The 19,203-nt window shown below is 41.8% G+C and overlaps 1 protein-coding gene across 19 annotated transcripts in view; it reads right to left on the minus strand.

Moving 5' to 3' along the window:
* The window catches only part of SPECC1 (sperm antigen with calponin homology and coiled-coil domains 1), a 476,325-nt gene that overhangs the window by 384,227 nt on the left and 72,895 nt on the right, over nucleotides 1-19,203 (minus strand). The window contains exons 1-2 of one of the 19 annotated variants that reach the window (XM_064271860.1): nucleotides 15,389-19,189; nucleotides 4,476-4,550 (exon numbers count right to left, since the gene is read on the minus strand). The exons of 16 other annotated variants lie outside the window; for them this stretch is intronic. The gene's annotated coding sequence lies outside the window, so the exon portion shown is untranslated. Of the gene's footprint in view, nucleotides 1-4,475; nucleotides 19,190-19,203 lie in introns of those variants that run through there. 2 more of the 19 variants (XM_064271862.1, XM_064271859.1) reach the window with 2 other exon arrangements.

The following is a 19,203-nucleotide window of genomic DNA, read 5'->3' on the forward strand; positions in this document are numbered from 1 at the left end:
CAGTGAGATTTCATCTCACTCCAACAAGGCTGGAATTAATCCAAAAAACACAAAATAATCAAACACTTATACACTGCTGGTGGGAACGTAAAATGGTACAACCACTTTGGAAACCAATTTGGCATTTCCTTAAGAGGTAGAAATAGAACTACCATATGATCCAGCAATCCCGCTCCTTGGAATACATCCTAGAGAAATAAGAGCCTTTACACAGATATATGCACACCCATGTTCACTGCAGCACTGTTTACAATAGCAAAAAGATGGAAGCAACCAAGGTGCCCATCACCAGGTGAATGAAAAATAAATTATGGTATATTCACATAATGGAGTACTACGCAAGGATTAAGAACAATGATGAATCCGTGAAACATCTCCTAATATGGGGGAATCTGGAAGGAATTATGCTGAGTGAAATTAGTCAGTTGCAAAAAGACAAATATTTTATGAGACCACTATTATAAGAATTCAAGAAATAGTTTAAACACAGAAGAAAATATTCTTTGATGGTTATGAGGGTGGGGAGGGAGAAAGGGGGTATTCAGTAATTAGTAGACAAGAACTATTTTAGGTGAAGGGAAAGACAACACACAATACAGGAGAAGTCAGCACAACTGGACTAAACCAAAAGCAAAGAAGTTTCCTGAATACAACTAAATGCTTCAAAGGCCAGAGTAGCAAGGACAGGGGCCTGGGGACCATGGTTTCAGAGGACATCTAGGTCAACTGGCATAACAAAGTGCATTAAGAAAACGTTCTGCATCCCACTTTGGTGAGTGGTGTTTGAGGTCTTAAATGCTAGCAAGCGGCCATCTAATATGCATCAATTGGTCTCAACCCACCTGGAGCAAAGGAGAATGAAGAACACCAAAGACACAATGTAAATATGAGCCCAAGAGACCGAAAGGACCACATAAACCAGAGACTACATTAGCCTGAGACCAGAAGAACAAGATGGTACTCAGCTACAACCGATGGCTGCCTGACAGGGAACACAACAGAGAATCCCTGATGGAGCAGGAAAACAGTGGGATGCAGACCTCAAATTCTCATAAAAAGACCAGACTTAATGGTCTGACTGAGTCTAGAGGGACCCAAGAAGTCATGGCCCCCAGAACTTCTGTTAGCCCAAGACTGGAACCATTCCTGAAGCCAACACTTCAGACAGGGATTGGACTGGACTATGAGACAGAAAATGATACTGGTGAGGAGTGAGTTTCTTGGCTCAAGGAAACACACGAGACTATGTGGGCAGCTCCTGTCTGGAGGCGAGATGAGAAGGCAGAGGGGGACAAGAGCTGGTTAAATGGACATGGGGAATACAGGGTAGAGAGGAAGAGTGTGCTGTCTCATTAGGGGGAGAGCAGCTAGGAGTACACAGCAAGGTGTATATTAGTTTTTGTATGACAGACTGACTTGATTTGTAAACTTTCACTTAAAGCACAATAAATATAAAAATATGTATACACTATAATGAACATGTAACAATATTATAATTTCAAAAATTCTAGTTATTGTCTATATGGATCAAATAGACAACAGCAACTCAAAACATTAGTGAGTTTATGTTAGTGGCTGTCTTAGTTATTTAGTGCTACTATAACAGAAATAACGTAAGTTATTTCTTATATGGATTCAACAAACAGGAATTTATTCTCTCACAGTCTAGGAGGTTAGAAATCTGAATTCAGGGCATCACCTCCAGCAGGAGGCTTTCTCGCTCTGTGGGCTCTGGAAGAAGGCCCTTGTCATCAATCTTCCCCTGATCAGGGAGCTTCTGAGGCACAGGGACCCCAGGTACAAAGGATGCGCTCTGCTCACAGTGCTGCTTCCATGGTGGTTTGAGGTCCCCGCGTCTCTCTGCTTGCTTCCCTCTTTTATATTTTTAATCTATCTCATTAACATCATAGTGATAGGATTTACAACACATAAGAAAATCACATCAGATGACAATCACACACACAATACTGGGAATCACGGCCCAGCTAAATTAATGCACATATTTTGGGGGGACACAATTCAATCCATGACAGCGGGGGAAGAATAACTCAGAAACGGAGCGTGGGAATGTTTGCATAACTCAAAGAACATAATCAGTGTCACTGAATTATACATGCAGAAACAGTCAAATTGCTGTGTTTTCCTCTATATATTCTCAATGACAATAAAATAAATAATAATAATAAAAAACTCTAGTTAAGCATACTAACAATTATGTATCCTGATAGCATCAGATTTTCTATGTAATTTCATGGCTTATACTGCAGAAAGTTCAGTTTAACCCAAGGAAGGCTTTCTTCATTGTAGAAATAATTAAACTTTGCACAAGACTTCTTTCACAAAGACTATGAAATCTCTCCACCATCTGTCACTTTGTTGTACTGTGGTGGCTTGCATGTTGTTGTGATGCTGGAAGCTATGCCACAGGTATTTCAAATACCAGCAAAATTGACCATGCTGGACAGGTTTCAGTGGAGCTTCCAGACTAAGACAGACTAGGAAAAAAGGCCTGTTGATCTACTTCTAAAAATTAGCCAATGAAAACCCTATGGATCACAACAGAATACTATCTGACTAGACTTAAACATACAAACAGTCATGAAGACGGTACAGGACCAAGCAATGTTTCATTCTGATATAAATGGGAACACCATGAGTAGGAGCCAACTTGACCAGTTAGGAACAACAACAATGCAATCTCTATTCCTGGATTCTCTAAGAACAGAGTAGGATGACTGACTACAGCAGAATACTGAAGTGCTCATGTTGAGGCTGGGCAGTATTAGGTCAATCTCTAGGAACTGGGCCAGTGGCTCCAGACCAAGGCTCTTTGGCAAAAGAAAACCTCTGCGTGGGCTAAGTTCATAACCGCCTCAGTGGGAAACTCACCAGCTCTCCACAGAGCAGAATTTCCTAAGCCTTAGCCAAAAATCAAAGTCTAAAAATTCTATTTTGCTCTTGGAAAATAAATTTATCAACCCTAAAAATAACTAGGACTAAGCCAAAAGATGAAAGTAACTGAATCAGTTTCAAACAAATGTTTGACTAATTTTTGCAAAGACTGTCAGTGTCCCCGGGACTCCCGAATTACAGCAGAGAGGTGGCCAAGAAAAAAAAAAAGGTAAAAATCTTCATGAGGTTTTAAGTTTCATCTAGCCCGTAAAAGTCCAGTGTTTATTTACCAGAAGATGGATATAAATAGAAATTGTGTATCTGATGGGTTAGCAAGTCATAATCAACAAACATTAAGCAAAATCTGAAACTTGACATAAGCATGCAGTGTAGAAATTTATTGCTTTCCTTGGTAATATTTATAAGCCTGGCTATAAACACTCATTTCTACTAGGAGGAACTTGACTACTATGTTAACCAAATAGCTCTTGTTTTGTTTTTTTTTTTTAACACTTTATTGTGGTTTGGGTGAAACTTTACAGAACAAATTAGTTTCCCATTCAACAGTTTATACACATTTCGTTTTGTGACATTAGTTGCAATGCCCTCAATGTGGCAGTCCTCTCTATCCCCTTCTTCCTTGGGTTCCCCATTTCTGTTCACCTGCCTTTCCTGTCCCTCTCTGCCTTCTGAACTTTGTTTTGAGACCTTTAGGTCTCCCATGGTTGATTGTTCTGAGGGGCACATTCCTCACAGGTGTTACCGTTCACTTAATAAGCCTGTCTGTTCCATGTTCAACAGCAGCAGATAGTAGTAGTAGCAGTAGTATTGTTGGCTAAAAGGTGATCTCTGGGAGTGGGTTCTGTTCCAGGTTTGAAGGGTGTCTAAGGGCCATAGTCTCAGGGGTTCCACCAGTCTCTTATCAGACCAGTAAGTCTGGTCTTCTTTATGAATTTGAATTTTGTTCTACATTTTTCTCTCTCTGTCCAGGACCTTCTATTGTGATCCTGATCAGAGCTCTTGGTAGTGGTAGAAAGGCACCATCCAGTACTTCTAGTCTTAGGCTAGGGGAGGCTGTGGTTCATGTGGTCCATTAGTTCTCTGGACTAATTGTTTCCTTAAATCTTTGATTTTCTTCCCTTTTCTTTGCTCTGGATGGGAAGAGACCAATAGTTGCTTCTTAGATGCCACTTGCAAGCTTTTATGACCCCAGATGTTTCTCACTAAAGTAGGATGTAGAACGCTGTCTTTATGGACTACGTTATGCCAACTGACTTAGATGCTCCCCAAGGCTACAGTGCTAAGCCCTCAAGCCCTGTGACCCAGCCCATCAAGGTGTTTGGTTATGGCTAAGAAGTTTTCATAACTGTGCCCCTTGTGTGCTCTACTATATACATGGATATATTACAGCCCATACAGGTATCTATGTAGAAATATCATCTGCCAAACCTATATATGCTCATGGGTATACTCCCATATGCCATCCCACACCTGTTTAGCTTACTTATCTACCTAATTATCCACTCATAAATTATCGTTTGTTTTTACTGTTACTGCAGGGTTGTATACGAAATAGTATTTACCGTTATTTTCTTTTACTCTTGTGTTCTCCCAGTGTCTTCCTTTGCCCTGGTCATCATCTTAGTCATCTAGTGCTGCTGTAACAGAAATACCACAAGTGGGTAGCTTTAACAAAGAGAAATTTATCTTCTCACAGTCTAGTAGGCTAGAAGCCCAAATTCAGGGCATCAGCTCCAGGGGAAGGCTTTCTCTCTGTTGGCTCTGGAGGAAGGTCTTTCTCGTCAATCTTCCTCTGGATTAGGAGCTTCTCTGCACAGGAACCGCCGATCTAAAGGGGGACACGCTCTGCTTCTGGTGGTTCTTTCTTGGTGGTACGAAGTTCCCCAACTTTCTGCTTGCTTCCATTTTGGTTTATCTCTTGGAGAGATGGAAGGTGGTGCACGCCATACCCCAGGGAAACTCCCTTTACATTGGATCAGGGATGTGGCCTGGTAAGGGTGTTCCAATCCCACCCTAGCCTTCTTTAACATAAAATTACAATCACAAAGTGGAGGACAACCATACAATACTGGGAATCATGGCCTAACCAAGTTGATACACACATTTTGGGGGGGGGGGACATAATTCAATCCATGATAGTCATGTTGTGCTGACATAAAAATGACATGGTGTAGGCATTGTCTGACCTCCTCTAACTTCACAAGCAGGAAGGAGAATCAAGATCAACAGCCCAAGGCTGATTCCTAGGAGGTGGAGGTCAGACTTGCCTCCTCTCTCCACCATCTTTACCAATTCTGACACCAACCATCCCTCCTGTGACAATCTCTACTTCTCTGCTGGGTTCGATAATTCATTGCAATGGCCACACAGAACTCACAGACAATACCCATGATTATGAGGTTTATTAGGGAAGTAGCATGTTACAATTCAGGTTGAGGAATGCTCAGGAAACAGTTCAACCAGGAAAGCCTCTTTCTAGTCATGCTCACAGGCACACCTCTCTCTGGCCCCTCAGCCTCTGCCCTGCTCACACAAGTGTTACAAAGCTCTTTTAGCTTTGCCCATAAGTGGCTCAAGGCACCACACTCTGCCAGTAAGCCTCAGCCCGAAGGCACTCAGCTGTAGCTCTGTGGGTCAGCAAACCTAGCTCTACGAAGTACCCGGAGGCATCCTACTCCTCCAGCAAGCCTCCTGCCCAAAGGCACTCAGCTTTCTTACTCCCTTGACCAGGAAGCGCACCGCACCGTCTCCTGCCAGTCTCTTGGCTCTGCTGCCTCTGCTGCTGCCATTCTCTGCCACTTCTTCTCGCGATCTTCAGTGTTACAGCTCTTTTTTTCTCTCTCTCTGTCTCCTGGTTTCAGAAGCTCCTCAGCACAGGGATTCTGGGTGCAAAGGATGCGCTCAACTCTTGGTCCTTCTGCCTTGGTGGTGGTGAGATCCTCTCCTTCCCACCTCTGGTATGGCTCATTTTAAGCTTAGCGGGACAGCAAAGCTGACCAATCCCCTTGGTGGGCCACAATTACCTTATTTGTACAGTCCCACCCAATCACTTTCTCACCGTGGTGAGAAAGGCCACACAAAAGCAATCCATCGCACCATAGCCAACATTCCCCTTATCGTGTATTGCCTTTCCTTCACCCAAGTTAAGAAGTGTCTACTATCTAGTTATTGATTTTCCTTCCCTCACCCTTCCATCCCTGGTAATCAGCAAAGAATGTTTCTTTCTGTGTGTTACACTTTTTTTTTTTAATTTGCTTTAGAAGAAGGTTTACATAGCAAATTAGTTTCTCATTAAACAATTAACACACTGCAAATTAGTTTTCTCATTAAACAATTAATACACATATTGTTTTACTGTTTTGTGACATTGGTTGCCAACCCCATGACATGTCAACATTCTCCCCTTCTCACCCTTGGGTTCCCCATTATCAGCTTTCCTGTCCGCTCCTGCTTTCTTGTCCTAGCCCCTGAGCTGATGTGAGCATTTAGTCTCGTTTTGTTTTATGGGTCTAATCTTTGGCTGAAGGGTGAACCTCAGGAGTGACTTCAGTACCAAGTTAAAAGGGTATCAGGGGGCCATACTCTTGGGGTTTTTCCAGTCTCTGTCAGACTAGTAAGTCTGGTCTTTTTTTGTGAGCTAGAATTTTGTTCTACATTTTTTTCCAGCTCTGTCTGGGACCCTCTACTGTGATCCTTGTCAGAGGAGTCAGTGGTGGTAGCCAGGCACCATCTAGTTGTGCTGGGCTCAGTCTGGTGGAGGTTGTGGTACTTGTGGTCCATTAGTCCTTTGGACTGATCTTTCCCTTGTGACTTTGGTTTTCTTCATTCTCCCTTGCTCCCCGGGGGGGTGGGATCAGTGGAGTGCCTTAAATGCCACTCACAAGCCTCACAAGCTTTTAAGACCCCAGACACTACTCACCAAAGTAGGATGCTGAACATTTTCTTTATAAACTACGTTATGCTAATGGAGCTAGATGTCCCCCTAGACCATGGTCCCCAGCCCTTGGCCCAGTAATTTGGTCCCTCAGAGAGTCTGGATGTGCCTACAAAGCTTCCATGACCTTGCCACGGTCAAGCTGTGCTGATTTCCCTAGTATTGTGTACTGTCTTACCCTTCAACAAAGTTACCACTTATCTATCGTCTATTTAGTGGTTTTCCCTCCCCACCTCTCCTCTCCTTTGTAACCATCAAAGATTGTTTCTTTCTGTATGTAAACCTTTTCTCGACTTTTTATAGTAGTAGTCTCAAACAATATTTATCCTTTTGTGATTCACTTATTTCACTTAGCATAATGTCCTCCAGATTCATCCATGTTGCGAGATGTTTTGCGGATTCATTATTATTCTTTAAAGGTGCATAATATTCCATTGTGTGCATGTATTATAGCTTGTTTATCCATTCGCCTGTTGATGGGCACTGTCTTGCTCATCTTGTACTGCTATAACAGAAATACTGCAAGTGGATGGCTTTAATAGAGAGAAATTTATTTGCTCACAGTTTTTTTTTTTTTCACAGTCTAGGAGGCTAGAAATCTGAATTCAGAATGCCAGCTCCAGGGGAGGTTTTCTCTCTCTGTCGGCTCTGGAGGAAGGTCCTTGTCATCAATTTTCTCCTGGACTAGGAGTTTCTCAGCACAAGGACCCCAGATCCAAAGGACACACTCTTCTCCTGGAACTACCCTCCTGGTGGTATGAGATCCCCATGTCTCTCTGGTCGCTTCTCTCTTTTATATATCAAAATAGATTGACTCAAGACACAACCTAATCTGGTAGATGGAGTTCTGCCTCATTAATGTAACTGCTGCTATTCCACTTCATTAACGACATAGAGGTAGGATTTACAACACATAGGAAAATCACATCAGATGACAAAATGGAGGATAATCACACAATACTAGGAATAATTGACTAGCCAAATTGACACATATTTTGGGGGGACACAATTCAACCCATGGCAGGCACTTAGGTTGTTTCCATGTTTTTTGCTATTGTGAATAGTGCTGCGATGAACATGGGTGTGAACATATCTACCCATGTCACAGCTCTTAATTTTCTAGGACATATTCCTAGTAGTGGGATTGCTGGATCATACGTTATCTGTATTTCTATCTTTTAAAGAAAGTGCTACACTGTTTTCCACAGTGGTTGTACCATTTTACAATCCCACCAGCAGTGTATGAGAGTTACAATCTCCCCACATCGTCAGCATTTGTTTTCTGTTTTTTTGATCATCGCCATTTTTGCTGGTGTGAGGTTATCTCATTGTTGTTTTGATTTGCATTTTTCTAATGGCCCTGATGATCACGAACATCTCTTTATGTATTTGTTGGCTGCCTGAATGTCTTATTTGGTGAAGTGTCTGTTCAGGTTTTTTGCCCACTTTTTAACTAGGTTGTTTTTGTTGTTGTTGAGGTGTTGAAGTTTTCTATAAATTTTGAGATGATTTTCAAATTCAGTTCTAAAGCATAAAATTTCACTACAAGAAATGACATACAGAAAAATAATTACAGAAGGAAACACACCATGCTGGGAAAGAGGTTAGTGAACTTGGGTTTTCTTATGAGCTATGAGACAAGGTTCATTAGGCTTTCCCTATGAAAATACCAAAGGCAGGCCTCTTTGTGTAAATGCATGGTTAGAAAGAAGTTTGTCACTCAGAAGTTAAAATACACTGATATGTTTTCATTTTCATATGCCCAAATAGGTTGCTTGAGTAAGCTAGCTTGATTATTTTTGCCTTTGAAGCTCTAATGTCCTGTCACCAGATGTTTAGAGCTGTTATCAGGTATATGAGCCTAGGAGTCCATTCATTTTTCTTGTATGGATTCAGCTCAGGTGTCCAGGAAGTTGGTCATCAAGTGTGTGGTACAGGCTCTGTCCTACAGTCTTAGAGGGGCAGAGGTGATTAGTGTAGGTATAGGTATCTGGTTGCAGCAGGGGGTCACACTCTGAACAAGGCAAAGGGCTGACAACTGTTCCCCAAGTGTCTGTGAGGAAAGTGCATCACTGTGCACCTAGAGCGCACAGGTGGGTTGGTTCTGCAGATGGATCATGGGCACCCAATGCTTTTGGTTATAAGGACTGGGAAGTATCAGTTACTCTTGGACTCCTGTCACAGGTGGCTGGGTGACGTGAGTGAAGCCACCAGTCCTTAGGCCCCTGATGTGGGTAGGTGAGGACCCTGTTAAATAGGGAAAGGGGTGTCAAACATCAAACACCCACCTCTCCACCACACAGTTGAAACAGCTGCAGTCTGCCAACAGGGGCCTATTCTCCTGTAATAGGCCCATGCAGGTCCATGCAGGGGGAAAAGGTATTCAAAATCCATGGACCGTTTATGTCTGGACAGGAGCCGCTTCTGTCCTGAGCTCCCCAGGTTAGTGGAGCTGGCAGATTATCTTTTCTCCAATTGTGAATTTATTCCTTCTCCAAGGCCAGGAGAATGGCTCAGGGTGCAGCAGGACCTATCTCAGGCCCAGGGAAATCGACAGCCACTGAAGCTGACTTGGGGCCTGGGGCACAATAAAATATATGCAAGTACTTACTTTGCCAAGAGCACCATTCTTCTCTGGTTCTGGAGGTGTGAGTAGGCTGTGAGGCTGGCTATCTCTCCCTGAGGAAACTGTGGCCAAATGCTACTACCAGCCCGCTGCAGCCACTCCCGGGAATGGTGCCTGAGGGTTCCTGGCGATTTCGGTCCAGCAACTCCTCTCCTCTCCGCTTTTGAACCGTCTCTCCCTCCCCCTGCCACTCACTACGTTTTCTAACTCTGCCTTCGATTTTCAGGCTCCTAGCTTGTCATAACTATAATCGTTTCACTTGTTTTTCGGGTCTTTGTTGTAAGAGGGTTCACCGGAAGCGTCTGACTACTCCGCCATATCGGCCCCGCCTCCCGATATGTTTTCATTTTAAAAGTACTACTCTAGCACTAGATAAAGTCATACACTCAAGAATCCTTGAGAGGTCATATGAAGACTGAGGCGTCTCTGGCACCAACCCCTGCTGCTAGTGCTGTGTACCGTGTTTCTTTTCCTGGACCTAGTGAGAATGCAGTATGGTTATACGTACACTTGGATTTGTTTAAGCAGCCAGGAATAGGAAAACAGCTACTGTCTTGATGTCACAGCAGATGTTAAACTAATTTTTAGAAAGAACAAGTGCCCCAGGGACTGAAGAATGACTCAGCTTCAGTCCCCAAGTTCCCTCATACTTGGGAATGTGCTGACCCACTCTACTCTCCCATCATCAAATTCTGAATCTAAAACAGCCATCTCTGACCTCCAGATGCTTGTGTTTCAGCTGTACTACCATCACACTCCCCCGAATGCAATCTGCATCTTCACATTAAGCTGAAGCCCTGTGGACCCACCCTATTTTAATGTTCTTCCCCTGTCCTCCTGGTCTCACGTGTCCAGTCTGAACCCAAGGTCACTCCTTCCGCCATGCTTTCTACCAGCTCCCTGGATCCCCTTACTCTGTCTCTGCTAAGTCGGATACCAACCACTGACCCAGCTGCAGTGGAGTTGATTCTGGTTCATGGTGACCCCATGCATATCAGAGTAGATCTGTGCTCCATGGGGTTTTCAATGTCTGATCTTTCACAAGTAGATTGCCAGGGCTTTCTTCCCAGATGTCTCTGGGTGGATGTGAACCTCTTACCTTTCAGTTAGCAGCTGAGCATGTTAACTGTACTACCCAGGGACTCCAAACATCAACAGGGGATTGTCACATTACTCATTTTTCTTTGTTCCTAATCTGGGTCTCCAAAGGAACTACAAAGACTGAACTCCCCTGAGCCAGCTTGGCCCTCAGTGCCTCTCAGTGCTGATTTATTCATCTCTAACTGGCTTCTTATTGAGTCGCTCAAAAGCGTTTAGTCTAAGAATTTCTTCCTTAAGTTTAATTTGGGATCCAGGGGTAGGGGTGGGGTCATTAGCTTGCTGTGATCGACAGTCAAGCATCATTGTTCAAATTCAGCGTATGATTTGCAAAGGTGATAGTCTGATCACTTGTCTGATTCTTAATGGTTATTTCTTAATTGATTCTGTACTCTCTGTATTTGTGTTGGTGATCGCAGGGAAGGGGGAAATGATGTCAATACTTATTTTCTCAATCTCCAGGAACTACCTTTGAACCTTTGCACCCACCTTCCTTTATGGACAGGGTCTTCCCTAAACCCAAAGAAAATAGAAGGGAGAAATGAATAAATACAAAAGCATAAATTAGTGAAACAGAAAAACTAAAAAAATGGTCTTGAAGATTAATAAAACTAAAAGCTAGTCTTTTGAAAGGACTAACAAAATAGAAAAAACAAACAAAAACACCTCAGGCAAATCTAATCAAGGATAAAAAATAAGGTATCCAAATTAGAAACAAGAAAGAAGACGTAATTGTTGTTGTTAGGTGCCATCGAGTTGGTTCCAACTCATAGCGACCCTGTGTACCACAGAACGAAACCCTACCTGGTCCTGTGCCATCCTTACAATCGTTGTTATGCTTGAGTCCATTGTTGTAGCCACTGTGTCAATCCACCTTGTTGAGGGTCTTTCGATTTTCCACTGACCCTGTACTTTACCAAGAATGATGTCCTTCTCCGGGGACTGATCCCTCCTGACAACACATCCAAAGTATGTAAGGCACAGTCTCACCATCCTTGCTTCTAAGGAGCATTCTGGTCGTACTTCTTCTAAGACAGATTTGTTTGTTCTTTTGGCAGTCCATGGTATATTCAATATTCTTTGCTAATACCACAATTCAAAGGCATCAATTCTTCTTTGGTCTTCTTACTCATTGTCCAGCTTTAACATGCATATGATTCAATTGAAAATATCATGGCTTGGGTCAGGCTCACCTTAGTCTTCAAGGTGACATCTTTAGTTTTCAACACTTTAAAGAGGTCCTTTGCAGCAGATTTGCCCAATGCAATGCGTCTTTTGATTTCTTGACTGCTGCTTCCATGGATGTTGATTGTGGAGCCAAGTAAAATGAAATCCTTGACAACTTCAATCTTTTCTCCCTTTACCATGAATGTGGCTTATTGGTCCAGTTGTGAGGATCTTTGTTTGCTTTATTTGAGATGTAATCCATACTGAAGGCTGTGGTCTTTGACCTTCATCAGTAAGTGCTTCAAGTCCTCTTCACTTTCAGCAAGCAAGGTTGTGTCACCTGCATATCGCAGGTTGTTACTAAGTCTTCCTCCAATCCTGACACCCTGTTCTTCTTCATATAGTCAGCTTCTCAGATTATTTGCTCAGCAGACAGATTAAATAGGTATGGTGAAAGGATACAAGCCTGACACGCAAGTTTCCTGACTTTAAACCACTCTGCCTCTTGATCTACGTATAGGTTCCTCATGAGCACAATTAAGTGCTCTGGAATTCCCATTCTCCACAATGTTATCTATAATTTGTTATGATCCACGCAGTTGATTGCCTTTCCGTAGTCAGTAAAACACCTGTCTGTTAATCTCTGCTTTCAGCCAGGATCCATCCAACATCAGCGATGACATCCCTGGTTCCACGTTCTCTTCTGAATCCAGAATGAATTTCTGGCAGCTCCAGCTGCTTTTGAATGACCCTCAGCAAAATTTTGCTTGCTTGTGATATTAATGATCTTATTCAATAATTTCCACATTTGGTTGGATCAACTTTCTTGGGAATAGGCATACATATGGATCTCTTCCATCGGTTCCTGATCATATTCTATCTCTTGAAATGGTTGAATGTCAGCTAATTCTTTTTGGTATAATGACTATGTATTCCTTCCATCTTCTTTTGATGCTTCCTGTGTCGTTTAGTATTTTCCCCATAGAATCCTTCACTATTGCAACTTGAGGCTTGAATTTTTTCTTCAGTTCTTTCTGCTTGAGAAACACCAAGCGTGTTCTTTCCTTTTGGTTTTCTATCTCCAGCTCTTTGCACATGTCATTATAATACATAAATATAAAAGACATAATTACATATATGGATTTGTAAACTAGGCAAAACAGATAATTTTCTAGGAAAACACAGATTACCAAAATTAACTCAAGAAGAAACAGTCAAACAGGAAAAAAAAAGGTAAAGGATATAAAAAGACAATTCACAAAAGGAAAAATACAAATGACTAATAAACATGAAAAGATGCTTAACCTACCTAGTATCTAAGAAACATAAAATAAAGAAATATGATATTTTTAAAACCATCATATGGACTAATATTTTTTAAAAAGATGAAATATTAGCAAAAAACATAGGAAATAAGCACTTTCAGATGCTGTTGTGTCATCTCTCGAGAGGCAGCTAGAGTGGGGATCCTAAAGGAGGATGTTTCACATCTTACTCTATATTTCTATATTTGAATTTTTATAAGAATGGGTTTTTTATATTATATCTGAAATTTTAAAATGGAATATTTAAGTCTTTAGCATAAGGATTAATACCGTAATTGTTTTGTATATTTAAATTGGAGAGTAAAATAATTTGAAATGAGGGCATAAAGTAGCTTATGGGTCTGAAACATAATTGGCATGAAAAGAGGAAATAGAGAAAAAAGCAGCAAAGTATAGTCTGGATATGCGCAGGGGAAAACCACACGTGCAAAACCTAGCTCTGTGAGGGCAGAGCCTCTGTCCTGTTCACTGCTGCACCATCAGCACCTTGCAGAGTGTCTAGCACAGAGCAAGCACTTCATAAATGTTTGTTGAACGAATGAAAGAAACACAGGGCCAAAATCAATAAATAATGGAAAACATTAGAAGGTGCTATCTGATCAGTAAGAGGAATAACTTAGATACCTTCCAAAAGTATCTGTGAAAAAATCAATTTCCTTGTAGGCATTGTTCAACTGAGAATCTTGAATGATGATAAACTAGTGTGTTTACCTGTTTATAGCAACCTGAGGCTCGAGGTTCTCAAAGGTTGTATCTTCAATGGTTCTACTTTAGCATGTGTGCACACACACACACAAACACCAGTTGCCATTAGACAACTCCGTATGTGTCAGAGAACTGTGCTCCATAGGCTTATCAATGGCTGATTTTTTGGAAGTAGACTGCCAGGCCTTTCTCCTGAAGCAGCTCGGGATGGACTTGAACCATCAACCTTTTGGTTAGCAACTGAACCAGGGACTCTGGACTCTAGGAGTCCCACTGAATTAGGCTGGCCTCCACTGAGATCTTGGTCACTCGGTTGACCACAGCCCAGAGTACAGTCTGCCTGTGGCTAGAGAACACACAGAGGCTCACAGGAGTGTATCAAAAGGTACTCTGGAAATTTCAATTTCAAAAAAACGAATGAAACAATTTTGTTCATATATATGTCAATAAATTTGAAATGTAAAATTATTGCTCCCACTGAAACCCTGCTACGCTCTTAATATAATTGTTACGTGTGAAGCTTATAATTGTACTACAAACACTGGTCACTCTTCTTCAGCTAACCCCAGATGGTACAGTTAACACGCTCAAGTCCACCCAGATGCACCTTGGAAGAAAGGCCTGGTGATCTCTACCTGAAAAATCAGCCACTGAAGCCCTTTTGGCGCATAGCTCTACTTTGTCAACACGGGGTTCCCAGGAGTTGGAGTCAACTCAACAGCAACTGGTTTTAACCTCCAGTTGAATAGATGCAGTTCATTTTAGTTAGTTTGTTACTGTATTTTGAAAATATTTATGTGCTGATGTTTATATTTGTCAAAATTTACAGTTTTATTTTTTCCCGCTATTTTGTAGCATTTTAATTAGTTCAGAAACCTTGATACAGCAAAAGTGGTTCAACAACATATAAAAGTCATATTGAGAGTAATATAAATAAAATTATCATAGATTGAATTATGTCCCCCTAAAAATGTGTATATCAACTTGGTTAGGCCATGATTCCCAGTATTGTGTGGTTGTCCTCCATTTTGTGATTGCAGTTTTATGTTAAGAGGATTAGGGTAGGGTTGTAACACCATCCTTACTCAGGTCATCTCCCTGATCCAGTGTGGAGGCAGTGTCCCTGGAGAGTGGCCTGCACCACCCTTTATCTCTTAAGAGATAAAAGGGAAGCAAGTGGAGAGTTGGGTCCCTCATACCACCAAGAAAGGAGCACCAGGAGCAGAGTGGATCCTTTGGACATGGGGTCCCTGCACCTGAGAAGCTCTTTGGCCAGGGGGAGATTGAGGACGAGGACCTTTCTCCAGAGCCGACAAAGAGAGAACACCTTTCCCTGGAGCCAACACCCTGAATTTGGACTTGTGACCTACTAGACTGTGAGCACATAAATTTTTCTTTGTTAAAGCCATCCACTCGTGGTATCTCTGTCAGAGCAGCACTAGATGACTAAGGCAACAATCCTTTACAATGATAACTACTGAACAAGACTAAAATGCAGAATGTAGAGCTACATATTCTACGTGCCAAGTCAGGTGCCGGTGTAATAATCTCACACAAACAGCTAAAAAAGGAAAGTGCAAGTAGGTGGTAAAACGGTGAATAATCAAAGAATAGTCTCACCGGACCAATGATCCATTTGCTCCTAAGGTCTCAGTGCTGTTTGTGAAGCTTCTGAAACAGTCGCAGAAAACCACTTAAGCCTTCTGAGTCACTTTCAAACAAAGTTCAATCGCTTCTTTGGTAAACCATTCAAGTTCTTCCTTAAGGGCAAAATAATGTTTCTCAGTGCAAAACTGACAAATTTTATTACCAAAGGAAATGAAATTTATAGACGAAAACTATAGCAACATCATTCAAACTTGTACTTCCAATGCACAAAACAGGTAGAGAACATACACAGAGGAGACATTGTTTACGATAGTCCCAAAGGCAAGGATAAATGCTTTGGTCCCAGAGAAAACAGTACAAGATACCAGCAAAATTCCTCTCTTAAATAACACTTCTAAACTTCAACTAATAGCAACGGCGTGCAATATGGGAGAGGCATTACTAGCATATGTACAGGCCAGCAGATAAATCCAAATTACTGTTGACTGGAACCTCTGGGCAAGATACGAATCAACACCTTTCATGTCTGATGTTCACATGTGAGGGCCAATATGCAAAGTGGAAAAGGAGCCCAGGGATCTAAACTGATAGCGAACCTGTTACGTGTACAGCCAGGAAGAAAAGGAGTTGCTAGAAATAAACGACGTTGAACTTTAATGTCAATTCACACACAGTTGTTTTCCCAGAGAATCGGTGATGGTCTAAATAATCTGATTCTCATTCCGTACTGAAAAAGTATAAACATTTTGAATCAAACTGCAGTCACTGACCATCTGTCTTTTCAACATGCATTACGGACAGTGAGTACCAGAGCCTGCTTTCCACAAAGAACTGCATTGGCTGTCAAGGGAAAAGGCACTCAAGGGGATTTTTAAAATGAGGAATGATACAAAACTATTTCTTCCTGACACTGATAATGCTGACAAAGATCATTTCTATGATCTCAGGTGGCTTGCTTAAGTAATATATCTCAGTAATCAATACCATGATTTTTAATGCTAGGATATGTCAGTATGGCCAAACTGCAACATAGAAAGCTAAGTCCACATGAGTTTGACTTTCCCAGGAGTGGACAATTTTCTTGTCAAATTAAAGAAAGAGTAAGAAAGCCCAAAAGGACTGACAGAGAGAGGAGAGGGTTGCAGAGGCTTCAGCATAGATACAATGGGGTGGTACCAACAACCAAGGAAGCCCATGTGGACAGACGTACCTCCCAAAAGGCAGGGTAATGCAAAATACTTTACTGCCCTTTCTGGAAAAATACTGGCTAGAGAGCTACAATAAGTTCAGGTATACAGAAATAAAGTTACATTTTTGTACTATGAGTCTGTTAACTGTGAAATTCCAGACATGCTAGACTAAAAGTTTAAAAGGCCCTGTTCAAATACTTTGTTAGGCACAAGAGAGTTAAGAATGAACAGGACACAACCACTATCCTAATGGCATTCTTGGTCTAATTGAGAGACAGATATTGGAGGGAAAAACAATTAATTATAGGGACGTGATCACAGCAATCACAGGGCTATTGACTGGGCACTAGGGGAGAAAACAGAAAGAAGTGCTTAACTTCCAGAAAATATAAGAAGGCTTCGGAGAGCAGGTAAAAGCCTTCCAAAGGCAGAGAGAACAGCACGTACCAGAACATAGAGTCACGAAGAGCCATGGCAGGGTTTGGGACCTGTACGATATGTGTGAGGGCTGAACTCTGAGCTGTATGGGACAAGAGATGGAAAGCAAAGCAGGGGTCCGATCTCACATGGCTGTACTTGCATTGCTAAGGATTTTGGACTGCATAATCTCTAATCAGTGAGGACACATTTAAATACAGAAGATGGTCTGAACCACATTTCAGAATGGCTGCTCTGATGGCAGGGGAGAGGACGGAGAAAAGAAGCTGAAGGCAAGAAACTTGTGGGAAGACAATTTAAGAAGTCTAGATGAAAGACCAATTACTAGAAAAACACATTATGCTTGGTTTAGTAGAGGGTCAGCGAAAACAAAGAAAACCCTCAATATTAATCGACACAATAGCTACAACAATGGACTCAAACATATCAACCATCATAAACGTGGCGCAGGACCAGGCAACGTCTCATTCAGTTATACATAAGGTTGCTGTCTTAGTCACCTAGTGCTGCTATAACAGAAATACCACAAGTGGATGGTTTTTATCAAAGAGAAGTTTATTTTCTCACAGTAAAGTAGGCTAAAAGTCCAAATTCAGGGTATCAGCTCCAGGGGAACGGTTTCTCTCTCTGTCAGCTCTGGAGGAAGGTCTTTCTCATCAATCTTCCCCTGGACTAGGAGCTTCTCTGCGCAGGAACCCTGGGTCTAAAAAACGTGCTCTTCTCCTGGTGCTTCTTTCTTGGTGGTATGAGGTTCCCAATTCTGCTTGCTTCCATTTCCTTTTATCTCTTGAGAGATAAAAGGTGGTGCAGGCCATGCCCCAGGGAAACTGTCTCCACATTAGATCAGGGAGGTGACCTGAGTAAGGGTGGTGTTACAACCCCACCTTAATCCTCTTAACATAAAACTACGATCACAAAATGGAGGACAATACTGGGAATCATGGCCTAACCAAGCTGATACATACATTTTGGGGGGGACATAATTCAATCCATGACAGTCGCCATGAGTCAGAGTCGATTCAATGGCAACAACAAGAACAGATAAGAAATTATAAACTAAGAAAGCGACAAAGAAAATCGACAAGACTGAACCAATAAATCCCTAACGGAAATAATAGGATTTGATTGGTTACCAGTAGGGTTTTGAGGAGGAAGGAGTTTCCTGGTTTGGGTACAGTTCACTAAGATTGGGAAAACGGAAGGTTTGCCATGTGTATAAGGGTTCTCCAGAGAAACGGAACCCATAGGAGATAAACATATATAAATTTATTTTAAGCCTCTGGCTCATGCGATTGTGGGGGCTGACAGAGCTGAAATTGGTAGGGCAAGCCATCAGGCTGGAAACTCCGGCAGCAGTTCTATGTTATAGTTTTAAGGGAGAATCTCTTCTCCGAGAAACCTCAGTTTTTGCTCTTAAAGCCTTCAACCGATTGGATGAGGCCCACGCACATTATCAAGGACAATCTCTTTTATTTAAATTCAATTATTTATAAATGTTAATTGAATCTACAAAATACCTTCATAGCAACATCTAGACTAGTGTTTAACCAAATAATTCAGCATCACAGCTTAGCCAAGGTGGCACATAAAATTAACCATTACACCATGTGTGTTGATTAGTGTTAAAAAGCGAAGATGTCACTTTGAGGACTAAGGTACACCTGACCTAAGCTATGGTGTTTTCAATCACTTATATGTATGTGAAAGCTGGACAATGACTAAATAAGACTGCACAAGAATTGATGCCTTTGAATTATGGTGCTGGTGAAGAATATTGTATATAGCATGGTCTGGCAGAAGACGAACAAGTCTGTTTTGGAAGAAGTACAGCCAGAGTGCTCCTTAGAAGTGAGGTTGGTGAGACGTCATCTCACATACTTTGGACATGTTATGAGGACAGACCAGTCACTGGAGAAGGCCATCATGCTTGGTAAAGTAGAAGGTCAGCGAAAAAGAGGAAGACCCTCAACGAGATGGAGGGACACAGTGGCTTCAACAATGGGCTCATGCATAGAAACAATTGTGAGCATGGCACAGGACTGAACAGTGTTTCATTCTGTTGTACATAGGGTTGCTATGAGTCGGAGCTGACTAGCCAGCACCTCACACACACAGACACATACACACACTGATTATCTATTGCTGTTACCCACAAAATCTACTGCTCTTACCCACAAAATTTAGCAACTTAAAACAATA

The sequence above is a fragment of the Loxodonta africana genome, chromosome 18 (assembly GCF_030014295.1).
Source record: "Loxodonta africana isolate mLoxAfr1 chromosome 18, mLoxAfr1.hap2, whole genome shotgun sequence".
Taxonomy (NCBI): Eukaryota; Metazoa; Chordata; class Mammalia; order Proboscidea; family Elephantidae; genus Loxodonta; species Loxodonta africana.